The sequence below is a fragment of the Rousettus aegyptiacus genome, unplaced genomic scaffold (genome assembly GCF_014176215.1).
Source record: "Rousettus aegyptiacus isolate mRouAeg1 unplaced genomic scaffold, mRouAeg1.p scaffold_m13_p_8, whole genome shotgun sequence".
In the NCBI taxonomy this organism is placed as follows: Eukaryota; Metazoa; Chordata; class Mammalia; order Chiroptera; family Pteropodidae; genus Rousettus; species Rousettus aegyptiacus.
In genome coordinates, this window is record NW_023416311.1 from 69,976,492 (window position 1) to 69,998,345 (window position 21,854).

General features: G+C 40.6%; 1 long non-coding RNA gene across 2 annotated transcripts in view; it reads left to right on the plus strand.

Annotated features, from left to right (window-relative positions):
- The window catches only part of LOC107498718, a 378,194-nt gene that overhangs the window by 147,761 nt on the left and 208,579 nt on the right, over window positions 1–21,854 (plus strand). The gene's annotated exons all lie outside the window — the stretch shown is intronic.

Genomic DNA, 21,854 nt, shown 5'->3' on the forward strand with positions numbered 1-21,854 from the left:
CTCTCTGTGCTGTACTTTTGAGACATGAGGATGAGGCATTAGCACCACCTCACTTTGAGATTTCTGCTCGCAGAGAAGACTGCCATTTTTAAGTTGGTAAACACGCTCAAACAAATTTAATTTACCCTGTGAAAGCTGGACAAGACTATTTCATCTTTTAGAGAAGTCATGCTGCTGCCTCTGTAACGTCAGTAATGAGGCCATTATCATCTGAGAGCAAGTCCCTCCTGAGCTCCAGTGGAGCCCTGGGCAGTACAGCCATGATTTATCTTCTGTTTAGTAATCTTGACGACTCCCTTGCTTGCACATTACTGTCGCGGCAGAAGGAAGAGGTGGAGAAGAAGGGGACTGAGGGAAGGGTAGTGGGAGCCTGGGCTCACTGCTGTATTTTGTAAAACCATTATCCTTCTTTATTACCACGAGAGTACCCCCATTTCTGCATGCTATGCGATACTCAATTAATTCCCAGGGACATCACCAGAGACTAATGTGTGCATACTGAATAAGCTTGGGATGTTTTTTATGTTGTTATTTGTTTAGATCATATTTTTGCAGACAGCAATCATATATTAATTGTCCATTTGGGGCATCCTAGTGGCTATCCTGAAACAATCAGGTTTTTTTGTTTGTCTGTTTTTTTTTTTTTTTTTTTTGATTTGGTTCATCTGTTCTTATCACAAGTGTCATTGGCAATTGGAATCAAGGGCCGAAGATCCCACTTGGATATATGTTTGTGTGTTAGGCATCGAGTTATTTAGCTATCTTCAAGTTTCAAATTATTTAGAGAAAAAATAAGAATAAGAAATGACCATTGGAGAGCTGGAAATCTGAAATTGCCTGATGTGGAGGTTCTGTGGCACATGGCAATGGGCACCCAAGTCCCCAGGCCCTGCTTGGTTCAAATGGCATCTGGCCATTTAAGTTCTTACATGGTTTCGCTGCCTAGTAATGCAGGATTTTATATGTTTGATAAATTCTGATTAGAGAGCTGTCAATTCTTGATATGGAATCCATATCTACATGTGCCAAAGAGGCAGACCAGGCCCCAGATGTGGGGTTCATGTTCTCCCTGGAGGGTCAGAGAGACTACGAGTGTAGATGGGCCATTCATTCACATCCTTCGGGCACAGGATTTTCCCTGTTTTCATGCCTGGTCTTGGCAAAAGCTGTTGGAAAGATCAGATTGACAGACATCATTTCCACAGTTTCTTTGTAATAGATTTTTGCTTTTTTGTTTCTGGCTCACTTGCTAAAGTCAAGTTTTGTTTTGTTTTGTTTTGTTTTGTTTTTAGTTCTTAAAGAGTTCACCAGTGCCTCAAAAGTCAGCGTATTCTTTTATGTCACCCTATTCTTAGAGGGTATACTTTCCTCTTTTCCAGGAGTAGTTAGAAAGCAGGCAGGTTTTCTCTCTGAGATTCAATCCGTGCCACTCTGGGTTCTATTAAGGTACTGGGTTAGATTTCAGAGGAATTGTTTCATCCTTTGAGCAATTAGTACCTTCTTAAAATTCAGACGTCTTTCAGACCCTGTCCCACAGATCCCTCTGAAGTGCCTTTGTCAGGACGGTTTATCAGTCCTAGATCGTGTTTTGCCAGCTGCTCAGGCCAGCAGTGTAGAGAAAACACTTAGGCATATGGTTCAGATGCTTGCAGTTTTATCTGAGTAAAATCTATGTGAAAAGACCTCAGAATTTAAAAATCCAATCAGTGCATATGATGTCAGAATGTTTACTGTTTCTCTCCTGGGGACATTTTCTTGGCATTTCGGTCTGATCTTGTAGGTGTGTCTAATTGTTCTTAAAGCACAGCTGTGTGAGTTCGATTTGCCAGTAGGAAAAAACTTCGGGAACAATCTTGAACTTCCCTCTTAGCTCTCACCTTTGAATTTCTATGAAGCTGCAGACTTTAAACTCTTTTGGTGACAAAGTAGAAAGCTCCGTTTTCCCATCAGCTTTGGAGACCGATTTTAGATGTCTTTGAACTTGTCCTGAAGATCAAGGACCATTCAGAATTGGCCTCATCACTTGGACTTTTAAGCCCGTTCATAGCTCAGAGCTAAAAGGGAGAAAAGAAGAGAGAGAAGAAAGGGAACCTTTGCTGATTTTTCCCTTTGTGGATGCCGTGTGACCCTTTCCTGCAGGCTTTTGTGGGGGAGTTGCTGCAAAAGATAGTTTTGCCTCAGACAGCAATTCTGTTGAGACACAACAGACTCATTTTCCTGGAGCTGAAATAAGCGTTTCAACATCGATGTTTAAGGCTCCCTCCGAGCCTGATCTCAGGGAAGCAGGAAGCTACTATTTTTAGTTGGGAAAAATATCAACATAAGATAAAGAGAATCGGATTGCAGCCAAGACTCTACTGTTAATTCAAGTTACTCAAGGTTAATAATGTCAAAGATACTCCCTAAGCAATGGGCACAACCCTCTGGGTAATGTTCTGACATGATCCAGTACTCAAGTAATGAAACCATGCCGCCAAGATCCAGCAAGGATAGGTAGACAATTTCATAAAGAACCTCCCTCTTGAGAACTGACTTCTTAAATTAGTAGGCTACGGCCACCCCCTTCCTCCTCATCTCCTGTGGAAAACATTCAAGGTGTATGAGCCTGGGGGGCTCTGATCTCATTCTTGGAACTGCCTTTGGCTGGCACCTTTTCCTACAGCTGTCTGGCCCAGTCCTATTGCTTCTAGAGAAGACTTCTCGTCTTCCTTTGGCAATAGCCACCACGGCATTTCTTGGACAGTGGCTCGGCCACCAATCTTCCCTTCTGGCCCAATCAAACTGCTGTTAACCCTTTTCCCATTTAGAAAAAGAAGTGCAGCTTACTGCCTGCATTAATTTAATGTCACGCGTAGGAATGTTACATATTCTAGGATTTGATATTTTCAGCGGTCGAGAATTACTATATTTTGTAAATGGAAATACCACTACTAAAAACAGAATGCTACAAATGGAATGATGTCATTTGTTTCCAAAAACTAGTGATATCCAAGAGTGATGTGAAAATAATAAAAGCAAGATATTTCGTGGCAAACTTTGGGGGTTAAGGTTAGGACTATACTCCACGAGTTATCTTGGGGTAAGCGCTGCAGCCACAAGCACCCCCAGCGAATATTCTCAGGGCAAACGGGAAATGGGTTAAAGCACTTATAAATAGCTCATTCTCATCTATTTACACTTGCAGAAGAAAGCAGTGGCATAAACCAAAAAACACCCAACTAGCAGTGAATTCCCCAAACTTTTGCTTTTGAATTGTTTTCTATTGGCAGGGTATGATCAGCATAAATGCCACCCAAGCAGCCTTTTCTCATTCTTTTCATTAGATATTATTACCATTTCTGCAGTTGTCAGGAGTCAGAGAAGGCACTTATAAAGGTTAATCTTAGGGGCATTGTGTCAGTTATGAGTAACAGAAAACTCGTAAAGGATTAAGCAGAAAAGGGAATTTATAGTTGAAAGATAGTCAGGGCTTCAGGACAGATAGACTTTGGGGGCTCTATTGATGTAATCATAGCTATTGTTGTCATAATCATATTTTGATTTAGTCTTTCTTTTTGTCAGCTTAAAGCTCCCAATTCCACATGACCGTATGGAGTTAGCTTCAAATCCAGCAAGCAAGAAGTGACTTTCTGACAAACACCTCAACAAAAAATCTCAAGGAGTGTCATTGTCCCTGGTAGGGTCATATGCCCTTCCTGAGCTAAGTGTTAAGGAATGCAGTGATCTCTTTTGGTGGCCTGAATCACACGGCATGATGTGATTGGGGTAGAATCATTCCCCTAAAACCGCATGGACTGAAAAATAGGAGATGAGTGGGTTTTCAAATGAGAATGGGAATTATTACCACAAGAAGGGGAAGTGGAAACTGAGTGTGACAAAGAGCACACATAGCCACTATAGGCATAGATACATCCAAGCAACTGTGCTTTCTCAAACAGTGCTGACTTCATGGCAGACACTGGATTAAGTCTGGGTGAATGGGAAAGGAGAGTTAAAAACCTGCAAAGATGAATGAAGCAGAATCTGTGCCATTGAGGAACGCAGGGTCTTAAGTTTTGCTTAGGCCAGAGATAGCACATTCATGGTTCAGGTGCCAACAACACATCTGCCTCTTACACCCATGGCAGGCATCACTGATGGGCCTTTCAGGTTGAACCTGAATATGGCTTTAGAGTTTTTTCCATTACTGTGCTCCAGGCAGCTACTACAAATCAAAAGATGTCGGCACAGGAAAAAATACTTATTTTTCAGCCTGTCTTAGACTGATGGTGAATTAGACCAAATGAGCATTCGCTTTCAGTGTGGTTAGTAAAGTGGGCTGGGTGTGAGCTGGAGGTAAAAGATGGCTGGCCAGCAATTGACCACCATTTACTAGTTGTCTGGAAAACCCTGAAGCCATGTGAGGATAATAGCTAGTTGACTGTATTGCACGGTTTGCAGATATCTAGCTTCTTTCAAATAGGTCATTGAGCATATCCCACTCAGTTGTTTTCAAAGTGTTTTAAATAATACTAAATGAAAATAGCAGTGGGTAATTAAGCTCTTTTTTTTTCTTTCTTTTTAAATAGTTATGTTGAATGAGATCTGTATGGAGTGGGAAGAGGGAAATTCTTGTTCCATATAATTAGCAAAATTAATCTAGCCCTCTACTTTCAGTGTTTAAAAATCACATTCAGTTAGTTTAATGGTAGCGTTAAAGGCCAAATCTACCATATCGTATGGTACATGAAGCCAAGAAAGAGGATACAGGGTATAAAGTAATGACAGATGCACAAATATTTTGGAACTCTGAGGATGACCATGAAGGCAAGTTAACTGAAAGAGTATAAAGTAATGACCTTAAATGTGTCTTAAATGTTAGAAGCAAGTACTTCTTAATGCATCTAGACAAGAAACTGAATCAACAAACATTCTACCATGTACATGTTACTCATAAATGCTTTGTGAGATACAAAAAGGATAAGCCTTTCCCTTTCTAAAGGAGAGGCAAACAAAGATACAAGATTTACAAATATGAAAACCTAAATAGCAATAAAGCACTTAACAATTGAAAGCAATAGTTGAAGAGATGTCAGTACACAGTAAGTGATTAATTACCAAATAGATAATAATTATGGGAAATATTTAGAAAGGAGTGATTAGTTCAAGCTAGACAATGAAGAACCTCATTACTGAAGAAGTGAGAATTGATCCTTGTCTCGGGAGTTAGGATTGAGTTTGGAAGGCAGTCCTAGTGGGGAAGGCAGCCTATGAAAAAGCAAGATGGTTGGAAGGAGAAAACTCCATTTGGGAGAGAATGTGCAAATAAATTTATCTGGAGTTGATGTTTTACATAGAGCAGTGAAAGAGAGGGGAGGTTGTAAAAATATATTAGGATCAATTGTGGAAGACAAGGTGAAGGTTTTAGATGTAATCCAGTAAACAATGGGGAGTCACAACTGTTTATGGGGAGAATAAAGTTGACCTAAAGGTGGGTGATAGAATGGAGGTAATAGACATTGGAGTTGGGGAAACCATTAAAGAGCCTTTTTCAATAATCCTAGGAAAGGTAAAAAGGTCCAGTTCAGTTTATTGGCAGTGGAACTACAATCAGTACTGTGAAATATAAACAAGATGTGGTCACTAGTTTGGTACTTTCCATAGAGGGCAGAGGAAATCATTTATGTATGCAGAGGTAAAAAAGATATAAGTAGTATACAGTGGTTATTTTTGGGTGCTGGGATTTCAGACAATCTATTATTTTTTATATTTCTCTCTCACAGAGTCTAAATTACCTTTAAAATCAGAGGGAAACATTTCTTTATAAAAAGGAATCACATAGTCTTGGTGCCAGTGTTTAAGGTTTCCCCGTGTGTGTGGAGTAACATATCGGTATGTGATATTCTCACCTTAAAGGCTTTTAGGTGGTGAGAACTCTCTGGAAAACAGATACCAGCTGAAATCTGGTTTGCTCAAGCTAGAGATACCCACGAATGTCTTACTGCAGAGAATGAAGCATTAGAAGCTTCTTTTCCTTTAAATTGTAAATTAGAATTAAGATTATCCATATGGTGATGCATCTAATTTTCCCCCAGTGCTCTTTTTAACCCAATAAGAGATGATTTCTATTTCTGAATTCTTTAATGATGTAATTTCTCACAGTTATAAGTATATGTAATGCTTTATTTTTCTATCAATAGCACAGATAGATGCATCTGATCATTCAAATGGCCATATGGTACGATGAGACACAAATCTACTTTTCAAAGTTTTATTTTCCTAGAATATATTTTGCCTTCAGCTATATGTGCATCATCACTCAACTTTTTAGAGGGTGGCTCTTAGGACTTTGACTAAAGCCAAAACAGAGCTAGACTAGATTGCCCCATGAAGGCAATGATCTTCAGCACCCAGCACTGTGCCTAACTCGTAGCAGTCCCCAGAAGATGCCTGTTGAGAAAATGTGCTAGAGAAGAACATGACTGCTCATTTAAGAACCAGGAACATGTTTATACTTTGGTGCTCAAAAAAAAAAAAAAAAAAAAAAAAAAATGTTGTAACTCCAGGGGTCCTTACTTAACATCTTTTATGATGTTAAAATAATCAGAATCTTTGGCATTATCGTCTTTACTACATAATAAACCTTGTTTTTCCTCTGTGTTTGTTTGTTCGTTTGTTTTTAAATGTGAGGAAACTGACACCTGGGTAGAAAGTATCAGTCTGGACCCATCTGAGGTCTTCTGTTCCAAGCCTCGTGCACACATTTGCCGCCTCCTTTTCCCTGCTACTCTAAAGCCCCAGGTGTTGCTTATCTCTCGCTCCAAACTTACTGTAAGGAAGTAGCCAAGAAGCCTCTTAGGGAGTACAAGAGAAACTGTATCTGGGCCAACAGCATGTGAACAAAACATTTAGTTCATGTTCTGGGCCTGGTTTGTCCATTATTTTTTATAAAATGTGTAGAAAGACTATAGACCTAAGGCAAGTGAACCTGGCCACTGAGTAACTATAGATATATCAGGAAAAACTTATACTACTAGCCAATTAACTAACAATGAAGATTTATTGCATATCTACTGTGTATGAGGCACATGGTAAATTATATTACATTCTTATTCATACTTAGTACACAGAAATTTGGTAGTAGTGAAAAACTAATTGGTACAAACACGTACTAAGTTATTTGATGGCAAGAAACTTTTACATGTAGATAAGAAAACTAAGAGTTATTACATATAAAATACATGCATAACAAGCAATATATTTATATGCCTTTAATAGTTTTCAAATAATGTATTCATTTGATTGGATTCACAAAATGCCTAGGATGAGAGAAGCAAGTATTATCTCATTTTTCAGACAAGGAAACTGAGGCTCAGAGCGCCAAAGGTGGATTATCTCTAATGAGTAAACATATGACCTTACATTTTCTGAGTCTTAAGTGTTCCTGTAATTTATTTTAAGGCTCTGTTTAGACAAGCTCAATTTTTCATTTTAAGAAAGGTAGAATTATGTCTGTTTGCCAACAGAGACAAGCAAATTATTAACTAGCCGGGCAGAATCTCCCCTGCCTAGAATAGCTGTAGCAAGCTATAATGTTTGAGGGCCATGGCAAAGCAGCTACCTTGTGATCACCTCTGATAAACACTATAGCAAAGAGGCAGTTACTGACACAAAACATGAGATATATTATTTCTTAATATAAAAACCATATAAAATAAACCAAGGATTATGTCTAGTCTGATCCTTGCAAATGCATACTCTGCTTACTAAGAAAGAGAATGCAGACACATCGGCCTCATTCGAGAATGCCCTTGGGAAAGTATGAGGGTGCTGTAATGCTTTGAGCGCAAACAGTGGGTGACTTCCAGGAGTGACCAGTCAGAATAGATTCCACAATGCACATCATCCACCTGACTCCATGGTACTTATGGTCTGTAATGGATGTCACGATGAAGGGAAAAAAGTGGGGTTAGGGGATCATTTGGGTACTAGAAAGGTCAGAAAAAATGGTGCCAGTGGAAGTGGTTCTTACAGAGTCAAACAGTGTGGTGTGAAGATAGCTCTCGGAGCCATTAATAAACGTGAAGATTGTTCCCAGAGAAATGTTAAAGTCAAGATATGATGACTGGGTGTTAATGGCATCACAATTGGACCCTCTACCTCTTTTTTATTTTTTTAATCAAGTTTATTGGGGTAACATTGGTTAATACAATTATATAATTTTTGGATGTACATTATAATTTAACGTCTGTATATTCTATTGTATGTTTACTACCCAAAGTCCTTCAGCTACCATATATTTGATTCCCTTTACCCACTTCACCCTCCCCCTACTGCCCTATATTTGATCCCCCTTTACCTTATTTCCCTCCCCCTTTTTCCCCACCCTCTATCCTCTGGTAACCACTAGTCTATAGTCCATGTCCATGAGTGTCTGTTTCTTTATCCTGTTCTTTTATTGCTTTTAGGTTTATATTCTACATATAAGTGATATCATGCGATTTTCAACCTTTTCTGTCTGGCTTATTTCGCTTAGCATAATTATCTCGAGTTCCATCCATGTTGTCACAAATGGCAGTATTTCATCTCTTTTTAAGGCTGAGTAATATTCCACCGTATATATGTACCACAGCTTCTTTAGCCAATCATCTATTGTAGGACATTTTGGTTACTTCCATGTCCTGGCCACTGTGAATAGTGCTGCTATGAACATTAGTGTGCAAATATCTTTATGGATATGATTTTTTTAAGTCTTTGGAGTAAATACCCAGTAGAGGGATTGATTGCTGGATCATATGGTAGATCAATTATTAGTTTTTTGAGGAACCTCCATACTGTTTTACATAGTGGCTGTACCAGTTTGCTGTCCCACCAGCAGCGTATATGGACCCTCTACCTCTTAACACCACTTTCTTTTTAAATATTTTTGGTTACTTGCCTCCTCTCTGTGCTTAAACTGCAGAATATAATATAGGCTAGTGATTCGCTTTGGTTAGTTGATTCACCCAGTTTACTTGAGTGAAATAGGGGATAGCAGTTCTTTTTGCAAATGGCTTGTTGAAGGTATCAAGACCTGTGTATCTTCATGGCCTTTGTTACCTATATCCTTCATTTGCTCATCATTCAACACTGTGGAAGAGATATGTGCCAGGTGCTGTGCTGGGCACCACAGGGAATAAAAGGTAAATGAGAGCCAGCCACCTGACCCTCAGTACATTTATAGTCGAGCAGGACAATACACTAATGACATAGACTGTCATGATGAGCCTGATCAGGGGCTGAACCTAATGCAAAGACTCCTCCTATAGAGAATAAGGGAAGAAAGACTTGGCAGTATGGAATTTGAGCTGAAACTGAAGGAATGGGAAAATATGACAGCTTGAGACATGGGGAGGCATGTTAGTTCAGGGAGTGGTCAAAAAGGATGGAGCCCTTTTTCAGTTTTCCTGTTTGACTACAGCAAAGACCTAAGGAAGGAAATAGCAAGACACAAGAGTGATGGGTAAGTCGAAGTCAAATTGTGGATGTCAGGTGTCAGGCTGAGGAACTTTTACCAGGCAATGGGGAGCTATCAAAGGACTCTTTGCTGAAGGCTGATGCAAACAAGACTGTGCTATATAATGATTAATCTAACTGGTATATTGGATGATTTGAGATGGAGAAATGATGTGGTGAGAGAGACCAATTAAGTGGGAGGCTGTTGCAATAGACTAGATGAAAGATCATGTGGACCTGAGCTAAGAAAGGTAAAGCATAGATTGTGAGTTATTCAGAAATTAAAGTCAGCAGGCCTCTGAGACCAATTAGATATGGGTGATGAGGGAGAAGGAAGAGTCATGGATCAGTCAAAAGGGGAATGCAGAAGGTGGAGTATGTTTTAGGGAAGACACAGCAATTTCAGCTTGAGACATGTAGTGTTTGCTAGGGCCGCCATAACAAAATACCACAGGCTGGGTTGTTTAAACAACGAAAATTTATTTTCTCGCAATTCTGGAATCTAGATGTCCAACAAACTAGAAGTCAAGGTGTTGGGCAGATGTGGTTTCTCCTGTGGCCTCTCTCTTTGGCTTTCAGATGACTGCTTTCTCACCATGCCCTCGCATGATCTTTCCTTTGTGCTTGCATCCCTGGTATCTCTCTGTGCATCCAAATTTCTTCATCTTAGCAGGACACCAGTCAGGGTGGATTAGGGCCCACCCTAGTAGCCTCATTTGAACTTAATCACCTTTTAAAAGGTTCTGCTTCCAAGACAGTCACATTCTGAGGTAGGGCTCCAACATATGAATTTTGGGAGGACAGAATTCAGGCCTGAACAGGACATGCCAAGTTTGAGGTGCTTTCGGACATCCCAGAGCAGGTGTCTAGTAGATGGTTTGCTGCACTGGTTGGAGCTCAGAGGAGAGGCCAGGACTGGGAAAGTAGAAGTGAGCAGCATGAATCGAGTGCATGAGCTGAAGTCAGGGGGGAGTTGAGAATGGCTCACTCTGGGAGTCATGATGATGAAGATAATAATGAAATAGTAATAGCTGCCATGTATTGAGTTTTCTGTATGTCAGCACTGGGCTAGGTATGCTGCACGGAACAACTCTATGAAAGAGTGATCATTATTATTGTTGTTGTTTTAATTTTCCTTTATTTTATAGAAGAGAAAGCTGAAGCCTGGAAAGGTTTAGTGATTTTTCTAAGGTCTGAGAGCTCTTAAGAAGCAAAATCAGAATACAAAATTCAAGTTATTTCTGAATTTAAAGATTCGTGCCTGACAGTCTCCAGGGAGAGCGAGTAGAAGAAAAAGAGAAGTCAGAGGCAGAATCAGTCTTTGCTCGGGAGAAGGCAGAGGAGGAAGAGCAGGGTAGAGGGACAGTGAGAAGATGATCAGAAGATGGACAAGCCAGGAAGAAATGGTGAGCTGGGAGACAGAGGTTGTTAAGGGGACATAGCCAGCGAGGCCAAGTGCAGCAGCAAGATGAAGAGGAAGAGTGTGCCAGTAGGCTGGGGAGTAGGGAGCTACTGCTAACCTTTGTAAGAGCTTGTGTTCTGGAGATTTGGAGGCAGATGACAGATGGCGGTATGCTGAGGAGAGAAAGGGAAGTGAGAAGAGGAGGTGGCAAGCCTCGTCATCATGGGAGGGAGCACTAGAGAAAAAGGAACATGGAATCAAAGGAATTTTATTTTTAGAGTGGGACAGAAAGATTTTTAAATGTTGGTAGGTTGAGGGTAAGGATGCACATTTTGAAGATGGGAGAAAGGAAATAATTTAACAGTTAAGGATCTGGAAGAAGCAGAGGTGGTAGGATGAGGCTTCAGGTTGCAAATGGCTTTGAAAAAGAATAAAGATTCAGGACATGGGAGAGCCAGGAGGTTGGCCGGCTTTGGACCAGAGATGAATCAAAGTACAATAGATGGAGATTTCTGAAGAAAGTTACCAGCAAGAATGATTAGTTTCTGAACCACAAGCCGTTCCAATCCAGAGGTGGTTCCCTTTTATCAGTTTAAGCCTTGGGCTGGTCCTAAAATTAGGGCAAAGCTGAGCCTGAGAGAGAACCCCAGTTGCTTTAGTTGGAGGATTTATTAGACGGTCTCAAGGCCAACACTGAGGAACGTTTCCAATCAGCTAATATTTATGGAATGACTTCTATGTGTAAGTCACAAATAATTTTTAGGAGACTGATTTTATACAGATCTTCCAACTTATCTTCATGTGTAAATTAATCCCATCCCTAGCCTCTAACATACAAAGGAGCAAATGTAGAACCCGGAATAAAAATAGTTCCATGCTGGTCCCTGGACATCTCAATGTTGTCTATATAGGTGTTTATGATTTGTTAGGGTTGGCCTGAGTAATAAGTAAATCATATAATAAAGGGACTAGCCTCTAGCGATTGGACTTGGAACACGAGAGCCAATTAATTAGAAGGTAATTTAATAAGACTGCTTTCAAATTGTCCCTGTGATGTAACAGAGGATTGGGCTTTTTGAAGTGAAAGGCATTGTCTGGAGAAAATGCAGGTATAAGTGTATTTAACAGAATAGGGGTAAGAAGGCGTCAGATTCTGTTCTGTAAACCTGGGCTCCCAGCAGTTGAAGTGTTATTCCGGTTGGGTCTGGACATTGCCCTGTGGGCAGTGAGAAAGGCCAGTTTCCTCCCAGAGAGCCTCTTCTTGGTGGGAGGAGAGCTTGGCTTAACTGTCTTAATCCAGTATGACATGGACATTGAGATGGTAAAAAGCATGGGAAGGTTTGTACACACACTACAAAGCCATGTGGCCCACATCTAAAACCAAAGAAGAATATAGCTGAAGCTGTCATCATTTCCTCAGAGGCTGGCAATAGCTCACTGGCATTTGCCTCCTTGAAGGCATCTGAGCTTGGCTTCTTAAGTATTTAGAGGTAAATTAGTTCTGTGGGTCTTGGCTCAAGGATTCCTGGATCTGGTGTTCCTGCCTGGACCATGAGGTACGCAGGGAAGCCTGTGTGGCCAAGCCCTGAGCTTCTAGAGACAGCAGTCAAACATGCTCCCCTCATCTTCAGTCTCCACACAACTTTGGCATTTTAAAGTAGGTATTTGTTTAAAAATGTCAAATGATATAGCATGAATTTCAAGAAAATTCAGTGTGGTTTCTCTGGGAGGCAGAGTGGGGAATGCAGGTGTCTGGGGAAAACATGCTCCAAGATTCTCCAATGCCAGTTATAGAAAATACAATACATAGTTTAAAAGTAAAGTGCTATTTTTAGAAAAGGAAAAACGTAGAAACTTTGGACTAGAGAGATATTTAGGGGTCATTTACTTTCTCCCCAGTGAAAAGAAAAAAGAACCACATTGTATACCCCACTATCATCCCCATTTTAAACTTACCTGGGGCCTGGACACAGGAGGAGTTCTTGAAGGGTTTGTTGAATGAATGAATAAATGAATGAATGAACCTCTCTCTATTTCTCTCTTTCACACATACAAACTCATGGAGTTGTCTGCATTGATTACTTCGCAAATAAATTTAAAATGGCTTACATTAAGAAATATAGATTCATGTATCTGAAAGACATTTAAATAAAAAGGAAAACCCTAAGCTGATTAATACAGGGTGGATAGGGTGGTGACATTGGAGGGGTAATTTTACCAGAAACTTAGACCAAGAAAAGCTGCTAAATTGAATGTGAAACACATCTCTGAGTTTCCTATTATTTTTCAAAGCAAAAAAAGATGTAGTCATAAATTATTATTTTTTAAAAAGCATGCCCATCATATGGGTTATTATATATATATATAAAAAGCTATAAATATGGCTGTTGTTTATATTGATTCTTTAAAAAAAAAAATGATGAGCATGATCTGAAGTCTGTGAAAGAATTCTAAAAGGAACTTGGTGGCATAGTCTGACTGTAGAAATTTTTGGTGGCCTGATGTGAAGGAATTACTGCCTGCTTTTAGATGTTATTTCTTTGCAGGTACTAACCCGGGAAGCCAGGGAGGACTCAAAGCCCCATGATAAGTAGAACACAACCAAGGATGCTCACTGCATCCAAATATGGGTCTGGGGAGGACAGAAAATTGAGCCAGTTTCACCAGTATTTTGAAATACTACCTGTTAAAACAAACATGAGTATATTGTATAGTATACAACCAAAAAATCACAAGAATATTTTATGATGAAATCTCTAAAGATATTTCTTTTCTTAGCACACACCACTTCAGGCTATACCCGTAGACCTTCTGATAAATATATTTATTCTCTGCTGATGCTGAGAATGAGTTGATGGTAAAATCTGAAAAACTTCTTAAGTATGTTATTTTACCTGAGCTTTTACTAGAAGCTTTATGGTCAACAATTCAAAACTGAGGTCCCCAATGAGTATTTGAAAGGCTGACATTATAGATTGAGAAAGGATGCCAGTGCCTTTGTCAGCAGCAGATCTGTAAGAAAAATGAGATTGCATTATTAAATGGATGCATCCCCCACCATTGCAAAAGAGCTTTATTCCAGCCAACACATAAATGCTGGCACACTTAGACATGCCTAGACTGAGAAACAGATAAGCCATAAGTTATAGGTGCTACTGAAATTTAAAATCTATGTGATGCACTCATGGGTTTTGCATTTGCCTGTAATACTCTCTGCTGTCATTTTAATCTTCACATTAAAAATGGGTCTTTACATTTGATTACTTTGAGCTATTGCCAGGGTTGGAGAGCAGCACTAGGGTTTCAAATAGGGCAGAGAGGCCCTCTGTTTAGTAAAGGGAAAGACTCCATTCAAATCCAGGGCCATGAGGACAGACTCTACTGCTTTTTATTACTGTGACAGTCCCTCATTTTCAGGGCTATTTGGCTCAGAATGTTACTGGTGTCCCTGCCCCAGGCTTGCGGTTGGTGAGATCTTTGGAAATGTCCCTTCCACATTCAAAACTCTCCAATGGTTTCCCCTGACACACTTGGAATAAAATTCAGTCTTGACCATGGTCCACCAGGTCCCACAAGGTTTGGCTCATGGCCACCACTCTGCTCCCTTTGCCACACAGTCTTAGTTGGCTCTTCCCCAGCCACAGTGGCCAGAGTTTCCTCAGACATGCCAAGTTCACTCCCCCTCTGGCTTTACTCTCTACCTGGAACACTCTTTCCTAGCTATCAACACGTCTATCCTTCACTCTCAAGTATTTACTCCATTTTCACCTCCTCACCCTACCTTTCCCTGACTGCCTTACCTCTCCACCCTTCCCAAGCCCTTTTCTCTTCTTCAAGGCAGTTATCGATAACATTACCTGTTTGATGACTTGATTTATTATCTATCTTTCCCCACTAGAATGTAAACTCCATAAGGCCAGGGAATTGTTCTGTTTTGTTCACTGTTATGTTCCCATTACCTAGACAATCTGGCCCAGAGTATGTGCTCCACCTCCTTTTTGTTGGAAAAAATAAGTGAATACTTTATACGCTTGCATGTTTATGGATGAGAAAAGGCCTGAAAGAAGCCCTTATATAAAGATGGTATTCCTGTGGCTGGTGTTATATGACTAGAAACATTCGTGTGGTGAGGGGAGGAAAGGGAAAATGAATCGAAATCACTTTTATGCTCTTCCTATACGAGAAAATTTTGGAGAATCAGGAAGGAGAATGATAGCAATGTAATATGGTAGAGCTAAAAGTATCTTAGGAAATGGTTCCTGGACTTTTCATCAACACATTTCTTTCTTATATTTAGTTAGATCTTCCTACTAAAACCCTATTTTTTAAAATAATTCATTGATTTTCTCAATCATATTAATTAATATATGTAATGTCAATGAAAATATCAGATACCAGAACCAGATTCTTATACATGTTCTACACACACTGTATATTATTTGTGTCACACTGACCTGGGCGTCTTTCTAAGTGAGAACCACATTTCTTGGCTATTTTCAAGGACTGTACAATCTTCTCTTTCCTCTAAGTAGCCTCCCTGAGCATTGGCAGATGGAGAGCATCTCAAGCAGTGGTCACAAATGTTTAGAAGCTGTAAAGGTCATGTCTATTGCCTAATGAATATTTGGTTTCTGATAATGGATTTGTGACAAACACCTATCATTTAAATACTAATTACCGTGATTTATACTGAATTCTCATTGGCTGCCTGACGTGTTATTCCAGAAAGTCCCTGCTGGGTTAAAGACATAGAGTCATGTCTGGCATTGAGATGTTAAAAGGAAAACAGTACACTTTGTTCTTTTGGCGAGCTCCCATTTAACTGACAAATCTGTTGAGCTGGAGAAGCTTTGTTTAAGTAAGGAATAAGGAATGATTTAATTCATATGACAGTCTAAATATGATATTTCCAAGATGGGCTGAGAGGGAGATGTCTGACCTCTTCTTTCTAAAGAAGGGAATAAGTGTAGCTTGGTGGGAAAAGCATGACCTTTATGAGCAGAAAGACCTGAATTTTTAATTGTGGTGTCACTGTTTGTTATTATTATTGCTGTTAAGTAATGATGAAAATAGTATAGTTTACTTTGCACATAAAGGCATTGTTTTAGGTGTTTGCTGAATTATCTTATTTAATCGCCACAACAATCCTGAGGTATTATCATGAGGTATTACCAGTCATCATTTTTCATGAGTGAGAAGATTGAAGCTTAGTGAGTCAGGGTCTTAGTAGGAAGCAGAATTAAATTCAGTTGGTTCCAGTAAGGAACCTCCACTGAAAAGACTCCTTACAGGGGTGAGGCAGAGATAAGAAAACCAACAAAGGATGTTGAGGCACTGGAGACTGCATCTTGATAAACTATTACCTCCCCCCACCCCACCGCTCCCCAGTGCCCCTTCCTTCTCCCCAGTGCTGAAAGGCAAAAGGAATAAACAGAATGGAAAGCACATGAGGAGGGCCTGCCTGGTAGGAGCCGCTGTGGGGGGATGCTGCAATAGGCAGAAATGTGGCATCAAGTCAGGGAGGAAGTGGACAAGAGCATCTCAGCCTCGCTCTCTGCTCCACTCTGATCTCCTGCCTATGCCTCTTGCTGACTAAACCCAGTGGGAAGCCAAAGGGCAAAGCTGATGTTTTGCAAATCAGCTTTCCAGGGTGCAAGCAGATTAGGGGATGAGGAGAATGGATTGGATACTCCGAAGAAACAGGATAGATCTTGCCAGAATACGGTTTGGGTGTTGAGACTGATGATACCATGCAGACACCAAGAGGGTATGAAAATGTTTAACATACATAATGAGGCTTTCTGGGAGAGCATGGCAGCTCTCAAGCAGGTCTGAAATGGCTTGAAAGAGCAGGGAAAGGAGAGTGACTTGGCATTTTTATGGTGATTAGGGTATAGGGCCAGAGTGAAGGTTGCTATGCTTGGTTTAAATTTTTAGCCAGCACCAAAGGAGGGAGCACCCAGGCTTTGTAATCAGCTCGCTCAGATGTAGAGCAGAAGGAGAAGAAGAAGGGGTAAGTCTTAAAAGCTCAGACTCCTTATTATAAGGTGTTGAACAGAGATTAACCAGCAGAGAGAGTTTCAGTGTTACACTCTAAATCATAAACCACTTAAACATTAAGTGGTGGAGCTGGGTTTTCAACCTGTCAGTCTTTGGCCAAAACTCATTCTTTTAACTACCACATTAACTGGCTTTGTTACCTTGAGCAAATTACTTAACCTCTCTGAGCCTCGGTTTTCTCATTTATAACTTGGAAATCATATCTCTGTGCTGGGAATATAGCAGGTATTCAATCGATGGCAGTTATAATTGTTGCCCTTTTACTTCTGTTGAGATTGTTGTTGATGCTGTTTTCTTCTCCCATCTTGCCCATTTCCATCACAGCTGGATATCCTGGTATCCTAGTGTCTCTTAGTGAAAAGTCTGGCCCGTATTTGCTCCCATTGCCCCAAGGAGCATATCCTTGGGAACCAAACTATTACCTCTTTCTTGAGATAAGGTTGATAAGACTAATCTTGCCAAGTGAGTCAACAGGCAACTTTAATATCTATCTCCCTGGTGTGCTTCAGAAAGGAAACTGCAAAACTTTTAATCATTCAAATGCCATAGCAATGTTTTTGAAGAGCTAAGAAGTGAAAAGAGCCTCTCTCATTCTATCCTTGGCTATCAACTCTGGAATATTATCTTTCCAACAGGCTAGGTAAGAAAAGATATGAAATGAGCAGTTTTTCCCCAGTGATCCTTTTTAATGTGGTTCCAGAATCTTTTATTTTTCTAATACTACTTCGGCTCATCTAACCATGGCCTAAAAGGTGTTTTGCACTTGGTCTCATCTTAATTTATCTTTACTGAACTAAAGACTAATTTTTGAACCAACTAAGACACTGATGGCTGATGTGTTTTTCTTTTAAAAATGAGCCAATGAGATTAATTATAAAAATAAGAGCGTTTCAGGAAGCATTTTGCTAGCAACCATCTTTTGACATGTGGAAACTGAAATCAGTTCTGAAAAGTTCCAGGTTCTTAGACTACATGCATGTGAACAACTGATCAGTCAGTTGATGACACTACGGCCAAGGTCTGGGTAGGTACTGGGCCTGCAAATGCCCATTCTCTCTGTCAAGGGGTTGAGGATGTAAGGCAAAGATACCTCTCACAAAGCTGTGATAGGTACTATTCTGTGAATTAAAAAAAAAAAAAATCTCTGTTAAAAACATCCTGGCATATGTTTTTCAGCCAGCAGTCCTATTGTGGATAAGAACAGATGCTGCCCTGGCAAAGTAAAAAAGCACGACATGAGTCTTTTTCTTTCTGCTTTTTAAACCAGAAAACACCATCCATTGCAGGTCAAAACAAGACAGGTGGCATCCATTTGAATTGGAAATGAGGTGCTGAGATAATAGCCTGTAGGATCCACCATGGCTAGCCTCAAGGGAGTGGCTCCTGGTCAGAAGGCTCATTGTTTCTCTTTTAATGAGCAGACTCTATAAAGTGTACAGCTCCCGATGCCACTTTGATTCCCTAAATTTTATTAATTGCTCTTTTGTGTGCTCTCCTTTGCACAATTTGCTTTTGATGAACCACAAGTGTTCATCATGAGTGAACAGAGCTCCCTCTCACAGGGTCCCTGGGCTGTCTGTGAAGTCATAAGGGAAGAAGTGGTTCTACATGAGATGATTCCCAAAGAGCCTGGGAAATTCTGAAAGTGCCTGTGTCACCCCCTTGGCACAGCCTCTCGGTGTATGGGAATCTGTAGAATCGGGGGGAGTCGAGTTGGAGTTTAGAGATGACGAAAGCCAGAGAATTTTCAACCACCTCCTGACCAGAGAAGCGGAATGGTATGGCAGGGTGAGTGAGTGATGGGCCTTTTTGACCCTCTGTCAGCGTTCACAGTTCTGCTTTCCCACATCATAGGATGACGTCCACAGCAGTCCCTTGCTGCTCCATCCTTGCAGCCTCTTGCTTCATACAAAGTTGGGTGAAGAGTTGGAATTTGGGGAACAAGTTTCATGTTTCAGATTTCTTCCCTTTCATGTGGTTTCTCATCTTTATATATGTACCCCCAACAACAATGCACCCAAACTTACTGGCACTCTAGGCTCAGTGAGGGGTTCCTCCATTGGAGGAAAGCTCTAAGTTAAAGCATCAGTGCCTTTTAACAGTATGGTCGACTTTCTAGCCTAGCTAATGATGATTTTGGTATTTTCGCAGCATCTTCTGCCCTCATAACTGAACCAGGGGTGGGGTGGGTTTTGGTCATCATGAAAGAGCTGGTTTGGGAAATATTTAGGAGCAGGGAGCATATTTCTATTTTTTTCAGAGCCCCTCAAATTAAGCCACACAGACCTAATGTTAGGCAGTGTGGCCGCATGAAAGAAGAATGGGAGCTGATATGTATAAAGGAGCCTAAAGTTTTCTTATCTTTTGGTCTAGTAGTTTCAAATCTAGTAGTCTGTCTTAAAGAAGAAATATTAAGACACACAAAGTTGTATGTGTTTATTGCAGTAGTGTTTAACCTGGAAAAATAATTATTATAAGAGCTGGTAAATAATTTTTTTAAGAGCGAAAACAGCCCTGAGTGAGTACAACTTTTGGGGTTATTATGGTTGTGAGATGAGCTCTTTGTAGATAGATGAGAGAGGACTAAACTTCTCTGCCTATAACATTTGTGGGAATCTGCTGGTTAGGAAAAGCTGACAATAGAACAGAGGAAGAGGGAGAATGAGGAACAGAGCATCTGGACGCGGGTGGCAGAGGAGCCATAGAAGTGTCCAGGCTTATGCGTAAGTTGAAGGAGTGAGAAGCTTGCAGGCATCTATCTATCTGTATGAGTTTATTTGAATGGGAAAAAGAAAAAGGAAAAAAGAGACAAGTTGCATGGGGAAGACAGAGAGGTACCCACCCGGTCCTTCTGCAGAGCCCTAAGACCTAAGCAGAGAGGTTATTTTCACAGATGAGCTCTAGGGTCTTGCTACTCAAAGTGTGCTACTGGAGCCAGCAGCATTGGCCCCACCAGGGAGCATATACCCACCTAATTGCTCATGAATGGAGATCTGTATTTTAACAAGATCCTAGGTGATTTTTCTGGACATTGAAATTTGGAAAGTGCTGCCCTCAGACCCAGGCAAGTTGTTTAGATTTCTATATGAAAAAGTATAATCCCCATTCTAGACAAGAGCAACAATAATAATCACAAAACCAAAAAGAATATGTCTCTGAAATCATCCTGGGTATAACTAACAAGTAAATAGAATAATCTGTAAGGCCAACTCAACAAATATGGAACAACCTTCCTATACGGACTGAAATGTTCAGCTAGATATCTTTATACATAAATCCACGTTGGTCCGGCAAGCCCGATAAATAAGTCATGTGGGGTTGCTGAGTCCAAAAGCATTTTTGACTTGCAGTCTGTGGTACTACAACTCAGGACAATCAGTCTGATCAAAGAGCCCTCATGACCCTTGCTGTCTCCTAATATGAGTACAGATAGAATGCGGCAACCTGAAGTATGCTGGTTTAGGTGGAGGCTAAAAAATAAGTCCTTCTCCTGGCAATCCTGTATCTGATGACAATGCAAGAAACCTCGGGAGACCAAAGCCTCTACCGATACCACTTTTAAATTTTGCCAGAGAATATATAGGGCAGGATGAACTCCTCCTCCTAGTTTTAGAAAGATTTGTTACTTTGCAGTTATGGGACATTGGGTCTTTTGTTAAGATAATACTATTGCCCCACTTTCTAACTTATTTCTTAATAGTCTTAATCCTTGATCCAAATAAAAGCGAAGCCATTTGTGACTTATTTGTCCTTGTTTGTGTCATTGGCTTTGACAGACAGTAGTCAATGTGGCGGTCAACAAATATTGACTGGGCCAGCTCTCCCGGGGGGCTGGCCAGGCAGACTCTATTCTCAACTCTGTCTCTGCAGCTCTTTCATGAGCTCAGCTGGGCAGAGACTCAGAGAGGCAGCTGGGGAGGAGGGGCCTGCCAGGTGGTGGGAGAGAGACCAGAGACCCTTACTGATACACAGACAGACCAATAATTCCCTACCCGTTAAGGTAAAAAGGTCAAGAAATCCTTTCCTATTTTCTTTCACATCTTTGCCCTTCGGGCTGCATGCCGCCCCGTTGCTACTTGTTTTCTCCTTCCAGGATGTTTCCGATGTTAATTTCTGCTAGTGTGCATCAGATTAAAAAAGAAAATAGGTTCTTGGTAGAGGGGACACGGTGTGTTTTGCCATAGGTGGGCCTTTAAAGTTAGACTCTAACCTTCTACAACTTGAGGAGAAAAGTCTGGTGCACAAGAAAAAAATCATACAAAAAATAATACTAGCTATATTTTTAGTGACTCATTATTTCCCAGGCATTGAGATGGGTGCTTTATATGTAAATTTGTGAAAATCTAAAGCAGCAGAATGTGCAAATATGACTATAGAATTTATTTTCACCACTCAGTAAAAGCAAACTCTCCTTTCCTAGGAGATGGGAAGCCATGACTGCTCTTCTAAAAGCAAAGCCTTCTTCCCTTTGGAAAGATAAACTGGCTCTTTGGTGGTATGGGCTAGTGGCTTCATAAATCATCCAGCATTTCTCCCCTAGAGCTACTAGGCCTCACGAAACAAAGAGTAGGAAGATGTGCTTTTTTTTTTTTTTTCTAAAGGTTGAGAGAGAAGGGCTTACAAGGTGGAGGAAAGTGGAGTTCTCCAGGCATCAGGATAAGGAAGGAATGGGTGGATGGTGCCGTCCAAGAACAATAAAATTTACTTGAGCCCATATGCACCCAGCACCCTAAAAGATGTGGGAACTTGGAAGGAAATGGCTCATAGTTGTATGTAGGTGTTGGAATCCAAAAGCAATGGATACCCAAGGCCAGCTAGGCACAAAGGGAGTATGGCTACGAGCAGGGCCACCTGCCTTTGCCTAGACTGTGTGAGTCTGGCAAGAAGTATCTTCAGAAGAGGTTTCAGTAGACTGATA